The sequence below is a fragment of the Camelina sativa genome, chromosome 11, assembly GCF_030686135.1.
Source record: "Camelina sativa cultivar CO46 ecotype springtype chromosome 11, ASM3068613v1".
Lineage (NCBI taxonomy): Eukaryota > Viridiplantae > Streptophyta > Magnoliopsida > Brassicales > Brassicaceae > Camelina > Camelina sativa.
The window spans coordinates 19,697,519-19,707,019 of record NC_141890.1 but is presented as its reverse complement, the minus strand read 5'-3'; the positions used below and the strand labels follow the sequence as shown (position 1 = coordinate 19,707,019).

The 9,501-nt window shown below is 39.8% G+C and overlaps 1 long non-coding RNA gene and 1 other non-coding gene across 2 annotated transcripts; one reads left to right on the top strand and one right to left on the bottom strand.

Annotated features, from left to right (window-relative positions):
- Nucleotides 1–219: 219 nt before the first annotated feature.
- On the top strand, nt 220–2,335 carry LOC147934261 (uncharacterized). The gene is made up of 2 exons (XR_015571298.1): nt 220–929; nt 1,499–2,335. It is a non-coding gene; the product is annotated as an uncharacterized LOC147934261 (long non-coding RNA).
- A 6,793-nt stretch (nt 2,336–9,128) lies between these two features.
- Nucleotides 9,129–9,234, bottom strand: LOC147934260 (small nucleolar RNA R71). The gene has a single exon (XR_015573419.1). It is a non-coding gene; the product is annotated as a small nucleolar RNA R71 (small nucleolar RNA).
- Between the last annotated feature and the right edge of the window lie 267 nt (nt 9,235–9,501).

Below are 9,501 nucleotides of genomic sequence, written 5' to 3'. Positions count from 1 at the left end.
TTATAATTAATACAAAATGACATTGTTTTAAAAGTTTTGATAATCATACACATTTTTATTAATTATTGTATCACATAGATATGAAATAAACTAAAGCTGAATAAAAAGAAAAAAGAAATTTGCTTTTTACCCAATAAAAAATTCACTTGATTATTGCAAAACATTACTCCATCTCTCCATACTCCTATATAACTTCATCGCCCTGTGAACATATTCCATAATCAAAATCTCAAACATCTACGAGAAATTGAAATAAAATTATATAGAACGAAGTCATTATAGTTTCAAGACATGAAATTCATTACAATAATGTTCAAGGTCTTCGCTCTGTCGTTTCTTGCTCTAACCAAAACAACAATTTTGGGGGGCTGAAGTGAGAGCAGCATGTGTTGCGGCAGATCTTCAAATATGCAAGTTGGCAGTAACAACCGAAACCCCACATTCAAAAGAATGTTGTGCAAAACTGAAAGAACAACAACCGTGTTTATGTGATTCTTGAGAGATCCATCGGTTGGTAAGTATATTAAAGCTGCAAAAGAGGTTAAGCGGCTTGTGATTGTAACATTCGCGAACTAAAGATTAGGTTTTCGGTAGGGGTGTCGATCGACACTGCTTGTGGTGTCGGTCGACACCGTTCGCGGTTGGTCAAATCAGTTTGATTTTAATTCTCCGGTTTGCGTGGTTGGTTAGGGGAACCCCTAAACTCGACTATAAATTGGAAAAGTCGACTTCTTCTTTCCTCTTCAGCCTTTTCGTTGCAGAGAGAAGAAGAAAGAGAGAGAACCTTTCAGTGAGTTCTTGTGAGGTTCCTTGCTTGTTTTTGAGACATTTGTGCTTGGGGAGTGAGATCTAAGGCTAAGGACATGAAAAGAGCTTGCTGTGGAGCTTTCTGGTCGTGGGTTGGTCGATTTTCTCATTGATTGGCAAAGGTGAGTGAATGACCATGGCTTATCTAAGCTAGGATCTATGTTTCTGTGATTTTGTGTGTTGTGTGGTTGTTTCTTTGGTTGTTTGTGAGTTTTTGGTAGCTCATGAGGCTTGGATTCGTTCTTGGGATCTTGTGGGACGAAAAGGAGAAGCTTGGAGGCGAGATTCGGAGGTTCTATTCGAAGGAAATCGCTGCTCGGCATCGGTGTCGGTCGACACCAACACGAGGACGGCTCGGGGACTTGGCGAGCATCGGTCGACACCATGTGGAGGTGTCGATCGACACCGTTAGGGTTTCGGGAGTGTCGAGCTGGTGCCGGTCGACATCAATATGGTGTCTGTCGACACCAGATGACCAGTGACGGTCGACACCACCTGGTGTCGCTCGACACCCTTTTGCAGGGACCGGTTTATGTCGTATTGCTTTGTGCATGTTTCCTGGTTTGTTTTATTGTTGTTGTTTGTAGCATGAGAGATCTTATTGCTTGTGTGTAAAGCCCAGTAGATGGAAGGATTACCTCACTAGGTATTTCTGGTAATCTTTACGCCTCTCTTTTGTGTTGTGGCGCAGGTAAAGGCAAAGTATGATCGTGGATCAAGGCTATGAAGAGGAAGATGTTCTAGAGGCTCGGTTGTTTGCTCTGTGTCTTTCTTAGGATGTTAGAGTGGAACTTAGTGGTATAGAATGGATGTTAGGAATGTTGGTTTCATTATTAGTTATGTTTTGGATTATTGTTGGAAATGATGCTATGTTATTTCTTTGATGGTTATTGATTACTGGAGTTGATTTATTTGTTATCCGCTTTTGTTGATGATTGGGGGTAGGTTGCTAGTTAGTATGGGATCACTAGATATTTGGTTATTAAAAATAAAAAACAGGTCGGGTTATTTCAGTTTGGTTTGAGAGCCCATACGGTTCTAGGTAAGGGGTTGTTGTGTGTTTTGCGTTGTGGATGTTGGATTGAATGCTTGTGTGTAGCATGGAGTCCTAGAACATCCTCTTCGAGCGTACTTTGTGATTCCACGGTGAGTTGTGTTCTTTGTGTAGTTAGGGTCGTTTTGTTTGCTTAGCCTTCTATTTTTGGTGATACAGATGGTTAGAGGTGAGGGAGCTGCTGGTCGCGGGGGTGGTCGTGGTCGTGGTCGAGGTCATGGTCGTGGTTGTGGGCATGGGCGTGGGCGTGGCAGTGGGCGGGGACAGGTACGAGGTCAGTGTGAGTGTGTGATATTAAGGTTTTTCACCCAGGGTATCAATTTCCTATGCAGTTGTATTACAAAGGGTTATCAATCCAAATGGTTGTTATGCTAGTAGATAGGATGCAATCAGAAGCAAGCAAGTCAAGCCAAGCAATAAATGGTTTTGTCTAAAAATCCTAAAATAATAAAAGAAAAGAATATAATCAAGGAACCACACGACCTAAGCACTCGATGCAAGCATTCGAGTACAAGATCGGGTGGGGTGATCGAGTAAACAAAGATGGTATGAACAACTCGAGGGGTTACTCGAAGCAGGTGATAGTGTACCTCTTCGGGTAAGGGATCGAGTGATGAATAAAAATGCAAACAATTAAAATACAAAAGCTTCTAAGGATGGGGTAATCGACTCCTAAGTGTTCCTGACCAATACAAATGTCTTACATGCCTCAAGCAAATATTACCTAGACAATGAATCTCTAAAATCTTGTTAAAACACTCTCGTGATAGAAACAATCAATCTTGATCACTCCCCTACCCAACTCTCGTTGGAGAAACATGACCAAGCAGGCAATAATGAACCGATTCATTATTGTCAATAAACCCCTTACTCATCTAATCTCTTAGGCTAAGTGAGTAAATCTCTAGCATTGGTTGATTCAAGCATTTCATCTACACCTCTCGGTGGTAAAACACCTTAGATCTAATCTCACCCTCTCGGTTTGTTGACAGCATTAAGAACACCAATCTAGAAGGGAATTTATAAAATACAAACAATCAAACTAAGACATCCTAACCGATCAAGAACACAAAATCATCTATCCCATCCCTAGAAACTTTACTGCACTACTCGGAAATCATTACAAAAGACATAGAAACAAAGATAAACGAAAATTGCATTGTATTGAAAGATAGAGTAGAGAAAATAGAGTACAAAGTAGAAATCTAAATAAATAACAAAATTATATAAAAGTAAATTCTAATAAAAGTGGAAAAGAGTTTTGAGTCGCTCAGTTCTCTCACAGAAGCTCTCGCTCTCTGGTTTGAGGGTATGCAGCGTGCTAGGGCGAGAGAAAGAAGAGGGGGGTTTATATATGGAAACCCATTAACCCTAGCTTCCCAGTCCTGCCCGAGGGTCTGCTCGATGGGGTGCACGAGGATGTGCTCGGGTTACTCTTCGGGTAGGTCTTCGGGCTGTTCTTCCTTCTCTCGGATCCTCCTCGATCGTGTTGGGGTTCGGACTGTTCTTCCAGCTCGATGGCTCCTTCGGGTACACGTTCGGATTTGTCCTTGTTTTTCCCCAATTTAGGCTCAAAAGCACCTGTTTTCATCCAAAGTATGCAAATGCAAGAATGCAACACCCTAAATGCACACGGTCGAGTTTCTGGTCGAGTGGGCGGTCGAGTGAGACTCCGGACCTTGGTTCTTCAACCTTAACTCTCTTGCTTTCTCCTCATGATTGCTTCACTTCTCCTCAGCATTGCTTCCATGCTCCTTAAGCTCTAAAATCACCTGTTTATGCATGAAAAGATGCAAATGCAATGCAAGAACAGTCCTAAAACTATGCAATAATGGTCAAAATGGATATCAAAAGATGCAAAAAATGTGAATATATTAAGGGAAAACAGGGTAAAATATATGAACATCAACACCCCCAAATTTAGTCTTTGCTTGCCCTCAAGCAGATGAACAAGACATAAGAAGGTAGGTGAGGTTTGAAAGTGGGATCTCAGCTCCTAAAGCTTGCAAATAGACCATCTAGAATCAATGTCCAAGTTACTAGTACTATGATGCAAGTTGAATGAGCTGTACTTAAAGATTTTAGACAAGCATATCACAACCTTTACTGATTTGAGCCTTAGATGTCCACATGCATTCAAATCAACCATTTCCTTTAACATTCATTAATCAAGAACATGAATCAATTCTATGCAATGCTTAAACTCATTTGGCTTGGTAGGAAAAGGTTTAGAGACAATGATGGTCTCTCTTTAGAGTGGGGCTTATCAATATCAAGGTTCTCTCATAAAAAATGGATTGAGTTTTAGAAGAATGCTAAAGGTAAGAACACTTAGACACATACAAGAACAAAACCTTGTCTACCCAAAGGCACCCAAAGTGTTTATCCTATCAATCTAAACCCAATTGATCCTAGTGCTACCCTTTAACTTCTTCTCTTCTCTTTCACCCTTTTCTCTTTTGATTTTAAAGTCTTAGGAGAGGTTTCTTATTTGATCTTTCTAGTGGAATGGGAGATTCTTACTTATTTGCTATGGTTTTCTTTTCTTCTTATTCTTAAGACATAAAAGCATTTTGCTATACTCTTCTTTTTCTTTCTTTTTTTTCTTTGACTGAAACCATCTTTAAACAATATCATACTTCCCATTCTTTCACTAGACTTTGATTTTACTTAAACACATTCCCCTCCTAAAGACTCTAACCTTTTCTTTCTCTTTTCCTCTTTTCTTTTCTTTCTTTTTCAAACAACCAAATCCCAAACCCAACAATGAAATCACCTAGTCCTATCTAGTTTGGAAAATGCAAACTAGAACTACACAAGGCATTATTTTTGTCAGTTCAAACCTAACACTTTCTACCAAGCTCAATCTCAAAATAGGCCTTACACACTCAAGAATAAACATGGCTCGAAAGAAGGGTTGGTTAAGGGTATTGGAAACTGATTTTAATGATTCAATCAGCTACTTGGATCAACAAGAGTGGTAAAAAGGAGAAAGATGATCCAAATATGTATATGATATCCATGAGTTTAAAGCAATGCACACATTGATATTTAACAGTCAATATTAAGTTCTTATAAGTAGGAAATGGTGTCAAATCACAACATGCTTCAATTTAGACCAAATGCAATGCAGGAATTCAAGGCTTGGTTCAATCTTATGCTTCTAACCACTCAACTAGCATCAAAGTACTATTAACTTGGGCATTGATCCTAGTCTAGTGAATAAAACAAGCTAACAAGGCAAAGCTCATCATAGATCTCTAATGCAAATATTATACAATCCTACATGAAACATGCTGAACAAGATGCTATTATGCAATGCAAACTACATGAACACTCTTTTTTTTTTATAAAGATTTTGCAAAAATTTTCAAATTTTTAGGGGTTTTCTATGCCTTAGATGCTATGCAAATACTAACATGATGATGCTAAAAATTTGAAATAAGAACACAAAACACAATATCAAATGCTATCTCAAACCCTCCCCCAAACTTAAATCACACAGTCCTCTGTGTGAAAGAAATTTGTAAGAGGATTCAAGATCAAAAACAAAACACAATATGAAATGCAATGGTATTTAAAAGGGAAGGTGATAGTGGTACCTCAAGTATTGGAGAAAAAACTGTCCACATCCTCTTGCATGCTGTCAAAAGTGTAGTTGGGGTCTTGTTGATTTGGAGGAGGAGACTGGGGCAACTCGACTATGGCCATCGACTGGTACTCGGTCGAGTGCCTGGTCGAGTGGGGGGGTCGAGCTGGCTGTCGAGTCTTCTTTTCCTCTTCTATCTGGCCTCCCTTGCTTCCCTGATCATGAAAATACCAAAACAAAAATCAAAATACCAAAAACCTTAAACAATATGTACATAGATACCTTAGGGACTTCCTCCCTAGTGAGCTTGTTTAGAGTCACTAAGCTTGACTTTTGATGCCTAGTCAGGCTTGGTTTGGATTCCAAGGAGGTGATGAAATCCCCCCTGTTTCTATTTGATAACCTTGGTGTTGTTTCTTGATCACTACCTCCTTAACATTTGAGCTTTGCTTCTTCTTAAACTTGAGTCTTGGTCTTGCCTTCTTCAAAGACCTCTTGTTGAGCTGAACTTGAAGATCCTTCACCAGATCAGTCAGCTCTTGAACTGAACCCTTAAGATGTTGAACTGATTCCTCATGAGATGTGACCTTAGCTGTTGAAGTCTCTTCTTCTCTCAAAACCCCAAAATCAGCCTTATCTTCAATCTTAAATGGGTGACCCCCAATGGTTGGTAGGTTAGATGGATTTGTAATATCAAAGTTCATGGTCAAACCTTCAGATATGTTCAACCTTATCAGCCCCTCCTTAACATCAATGATTGCTCCTGTTGTGGCAAGGAATGGTCTCCCAAGCAAGATTGGATCCTCTACCTCCTTATCCATCTTTATTATGATGAAATCAGTGGGAATTCTTGCCTTGCCTATCTTGACTAGGAGGCTCTCCAATTTACCAACTACATCTTTGTGTGAACCATCAGCTAGACTTATGTAGAGATTGCTTGGCTTGAATTCAGGGTGTCCAAGCTTTTCTGCTATAGAGTAGGGCATGACACTAACAAATGCTCCAAGATCACACAAGTATTTGTTGAAGTGAAGGTAGCTGATGGAGCAAGGTAGATTGAATGGACCTGGATCTTCAAGTTTTGTTGGTACAATAGTTGTCCCAATCTCTTCTTGATCTCTCTTGTTTTGATTCTGAGCTTTCTGCTTGGATATGTCAAGTAACATGCCTTTGTAGAGAGGATATGGGGCATATTGTTCCAAAGCTGGTCCTCTCTCCTCTACCTTCTCTTCAATGACTTCCTCCTGTTGAATGACCCTCACTTCCTTCTTTTCAATCACAACCTCTTCCTTAAAAGCCATGACTTCTTCCTACTCAATGACTTCCCCTTGTTGTAAAGCTAACTCCTTCTCTTGTTGCAAAGCTAACTTTTCCCTTTTCTCAATAATTTCTCTGAGTTCTTTCAGCTTTTGTGCTTTGAAACGTCCTGGGAATGGTAGAGGTGGTTTATAACCAGGAGGAATGTACTTAGCAGGCTTAACAGCTTCTGGGACATCAACTTGATGATGTTCATATATTTTACCTTATTTTCCCTTAGTTTATTCACAACTTTTGCATCTTTTGCTATCCATTTAGGCCATTATTGTGTAGCTTTAGGACTAATCATGCATTAGAGTATAGTTGCATTGCATTTGCATCTTTTCATGCATAAACAGGTGATTTTGGAGCTTAAGGAGCATGGAAGCAATGCTGAGGAGAAGTGAAGCTGTCCTGAGGAGAAAACAAGAGAGTTAAGGCTGTAGAATCAAGGTCCGGAGTCCAACTCGACCGCACCACTCGACCACCACTCGACCGTGTGCTGAGGAGGACTCGACCGAGTGGAGAATGCACGAGAGAAGCCAGCTCGACCGAGCACTGGTCGAGTTGACCGAGCCGTTGACCACTTTGACTTTTTGTATTTTTAGGGCTTCCACCTCACCTCCTATATAAGGCCCTTGTACTTGCAGCCACCAAAGAGTCCAGCTTTTTAGAGAGTCTAAAACCTAGTTTTTACCTTTTTTAGATTATTATTCCTTTTGCACTTTTATTTTATTTTTTTAGATTTTGTACTTGTTTGAGAGAGAAAGACTAGATTCTTATATTTTGTTTGTTTCATAACTTTCAAAGTATTAAGATTTCGAGTTTTATTCCTTCATCAATATTGTAGATCTCTGTTTCATCTTTCTAATGATGCAAGTTTCATTATTTTCTGGGTTTTTGACATATTTCACCATGTGTTCTTGTGAGTAGTTTGTTTAGGACCTTGAGGATGGGTTAGGCTGGGTTGATCTTGTGGTTTGTTTGATTTGGTCAAGCTTGATTGTTGTAGATCTCTTCTAGGCTAGATGATCTTAATGCTGATCCTATATCTGAGAGGGTAGGGTTTGATTTCAAGCATCTTAGCATCACACCAATGTCTAAGGAGCATAGATAAGGCTAGATCTAGAGCTTACCATTAGGCTTGCTAAGAGATTAGAAGTCTTGTTTGGTTTGAGATGTATTTCTTAATGCCTGCTTGTGTAGATTCTTTTCTTTGTGAGAACAAGTCTAGAATTGCATAGGTTTGATTGTTTCTTGCCATGAGAGTGGATTAAACATGTCTTAGAATAGTATGTCTAGAGATCAGCTCAATGTTTGCTTGAGATTTGTTTATTGAAATCCTAGTCTAAATATCATTGCTTGCTTGTTGTTTGATTAGTTTTAGCATTGCTCTGTTTTTCTTGTGTTGCTCTGTTTTCACGTTTAACTCTAGCTCGACCACGTACTCGACCTACACTCGGTCGAGTGCTGCTCGAGTTCATCCCCAGAACTTGTGTTTTTGATTTGTGATTGTCTTGTTTCATTCCTGTTTCATTTCCATTGCATTCACATAGTTTCCTCTTCATTACTTGTCTTGCATTAGTTCATTAGCATAGTGTCTATCTCTGTTCTAGTTTCTTTATAGCTTTAATTTGTCTGTTCTGTTTGCATTTAGTATCTTGTTTTAGTTGTTTTTACTTTCTGCATTTCATATATCATTTTAGGATTGTTAGTGTCAAACAATCTTTACAATTGGCTTGACTTAGACTCATATGCACATCTTAATTGTTCACAATCACTCAGATAGGATTGACACCTCTTATACTGCAACTGCATAAGGGGAATTGAAACACCCTGACTTCTATTCATTCCATACATCATCATTCCATACATCAGTCATTCATACACCAAAAAAAAGTCAGTTTCAATTTGGCGTCGTTGCCCATTTGAGTGTGTTTTGTGACATTTAGGATAATTATTAGTCTAAGATTAAGTTCGTTTTCAACACTTGTGAAGTTACTTAACTGGAATCTTCCTTTGCTTGGCTGTTTAGTGTTTTAGGTACCCACTCGGCCACCTACTCGACCACCACTCGACCGAGTTGTGATCGAGCCAGAAGCCGGATCAAATTAGCCATTACTTCCCAGTCGACTCGACCACCCACTCGAGCCTGCGCTCGACCGTGTACCTGTTCGAGTCCGTAGTAGAGTTTGTTGATGCACACAAGGTCAAAAGGCAAAGATAGTCTTCAACAGCCTATTGACAACATCCACAAGCTACAGAAGGGTTTGAGACATAAGCAAGGAAGAGTAGTTCAACAACAACAAGGTCAAGACATCATGGAGCAACAAGCTATCCATGAGCAAAGACCAAGGCACATTGGTGCAGGAGATGCACCCAATACCCACAACCAAAGGGCTGGGTTTGCTCAAAGTAATAATGAGAGCTTTTGTGAAGCTTGGGAGAGGTTTAAAGGATTCCAAACTCAGTGTCCTCACCATGGCTTCAACAATGAGTCACTTCTAAGCACCTTGTATAGAGGAGTGCTTCCCAAGATAAGAATGCTTCTTGACACAGCCTCTAATGGCAACTTCCTCAACAAGAATGTGGAAGAAGGATGGGAATTGGTTGAGAATCTTGCTCAATCTGATGGCAATTATAATGAGGACTATGATAGGACCATAAGGAGCTCCTCAACTGATCAAGAGGACAAGTATAAGAAGGATTTGAAGATGGTCAATGAGAAGCTTGACAAGATCCTCCTCAGCCAATC